Source organism: Cyprinus carpio, unplaced genomic scaffold, assembly GCF_018340385.1.
Source record: "Cyprinus carpio isolate SPL01 unplaced genomic scaffold, ASM1834038v1 S000006712, whole genome shotgun sequence".
NCBI lineage: Eukaryota > Metazoa > Chordata > Actinopteri > Cypriniformes > Cyprinidae > Cyprinus > Cyprinus carpio.
This window is the reverse complement of record NW_024879319.1, coordinates 456,750-459,249: the sequence shown is the minus strand read 5'-3', so window position 1 is coordinate 459,249 and position 2,500 is coordinate 456,750. Positions and strand designations below refer to the sequence as shown.

At 42.0% G+C, this 2,500-nt stretch overlaps 1 pseudogene; it reads left to right on the top strand.

The window, feature by feature from the left end:
* The first annotated feature begins 1,414 nt into the window (after nucleotides 1-1,414).
* The window catches only part of LOC109079161, a 6,277-nt pseudogene continuing 5,191 nt past the window's right edge, over nucleotides 1,415-2,500 (top strand).

Sequence of the window (2,500 nt, the reverse complement as noted above, 5' to 3'; positions counted from 1 at the left end):
ACATATAAATGCCTCATTTCACTCAAGTAAATGCATGGGTTATTTTGCAGAATGTTAAATATTGTATCTACAGTTACTGATAACTGCTGTTTTTTGCTGAATGCATGGTTTTTGTAAATAAATGTTCCCCATGCCAGCTTGATCAAGCGAGTTCTTTAATGGGTTTTAAAATTGCTTTCATAATAATGAGATGTTTGTAGATTTGTTAAGTCATGTTATTTATGTATTATAATATTTTTTTTAATGATAATGAGATGTTAATAGATTTGTTGTTTTATGTTGTTTATGTATTATTAATGAAAGTTAATGTTTTTTTAGAAATGAAACTGGGCTAAGTCTGGAGAGTCCGGCTTGTAACTCACCGTTACGGGTCTCGCATCTTCGGCCCAGAATCTGATCGTGAGCACACAGGCATCCAGGCCGGGTGCTACTGATGGACAAGTGTCTAGCAGGTGAAAATTTACCTGAGAATGGCCTGAGTGTACGGAGAGGGTTTGTGTATGAGGTAGATGTAAACAGCCTATCAGCAGTCATCAAACTGGTAAGTTTTATCTAGACTTTTAGTGGAGGTCCGCAGTTCTCTTGACAGAAAATAAAGATCTAATCCTAAAGTATCTATTTTATTTTTAAATACCATTGTTTTCCATTGTTGGTAAAGTGTTATCTTGGTTTCCAATCACCAAGGAGAGGCTATGCAAGGTCCTAAAGATGGTGGCCACAACAAAAAAGTCACGTGACTGAAACCCATGAATATTTCCATTGTTGGTAAAGTGTTATATTGGTTTAATATGAAGGAAATGGTCCTCACTTCAGGACACTCCTCCCACCTTACATACTCCTAAACCATAGACTGTATAAAACCTGATCCCACCGGCTCCGCCCCCAGATGTTGATCCAGCCACGCCCCCTGGATCTGTGCTCTGCAGTGAGGTGCAACTGAATTAAGTAGAAGTTAGGAGTTGCCTTGAGAGTGGTGTGTGCAGGGGTAGACTGGGTCAACCAGACAGGCATTGCAGAGTATATTGTGCATGATAAGACCAATAATAGATTATGGCAGTTTAATATACAGTTTAGCATCAGAATCTATGCTCAAGAAAGTTAGTGGGATACAGTCACAAGCATTAAGAATAGGAAGTGGGGCATTTAAAACATCGCCCGTTTCAGCTATGCAGGTGGAAATGGTTAAAACTTCTGGAGATTAAAGGTAAAGAGGCATATTGGTGTTCTGTAAGGGGGCAGGTAGATACCCATCCAGTCAAAGAAGTTTTACAATAGTGTGGGAACATGAGTATGTATATACTGCAGGTAGTTTTGGAATGCTGATTGAATGCTGATAATGCTGCCAAAGAAATAGGAATAGATGGTATAAAAATGCTCATTGAGGCTTCACACTCCATCTCAGTAGGGGGCGGACATGCACCTGAAGCTGGTTTGCAAACACAAAAGCACAGTGTTGTGTAGCGCCCCCAGAGGCAGCGCCGGAGAACTGCAGCCGTTTAACCCCTTCCTCGCCTGCTGTTTGTGTCTATCGGTGGAACATGGCGACCAGAGAGTCCTTCAGAGCTCCTGCTCGGGCCTCTATCAGGCGAAACACGGGCACTTTCAAACCGCTGTTATCAAAGGTTTGATCTCGATTACGCGTCATAAATGTGCGTGCTTTGTGCTTTAAGCGACACACGAGCCGCGCGCGAGCTTCTACACGCGGTGCCGCTTTAGATAAAGACGAGACCACTAGAAACGGTCCTCCTCTAGCACAGTGGTTCCCAAAGTGGGGGTCGCGACCCCCCGGGGGGTCGAGGGACCCCGGCGCAGGGGTCGCGAGATGATTTTCTAAAAAAAAGTGGAAAAAATATATAGGCCCTATATATTTTTGTTTGCAGTTAATTTAACCCTTTCGCACGTACGATCACAACCGTATGATCAGTCTAGGCTGGTCCCTGGAGTGTACGATCACACCGGTCAGTGCATGACGTGAGAAATTCAAATGTGCTCCCGCGCGTTGGCTGGCGCTGAGCCAGAGACAGGCGCGCTCAGACTCAGAGCTGTCATCAGAACTTTTAAGTGTTTTCAACCACATATGTTTATTTAGGTTTCAGACATATAAGTACTAAAAAAACAATACATTTAGAGTTTGTAAAATACACACTGATGTCCAAGGAAGAGGCAATAATAATCCTTTCCATTATAATAGACACGTTTTAATGCATATCAGATTACACATTGTGTAAGTAACTTTAAAGTTTTACTCTATTATTCTCCCAGTTCACCATCCACTTACTTTTATGTATTTCGGGAGAAGTGGATGAATTCACGTGTTGTAAATCCAACAGATCCGATTCTCTGAACTGCGTCTGCGAGCACAAACTAAGATGCCGTCGCGCATACAGCTCAACTAACGCGATCGTTATAAAGGTGTTTTAAACAACAAAACACTTCCACTTGCATATATTTGAAAATCCGAATATCAGCTATTTCATGTTGCCATATCTAACAAATTTGT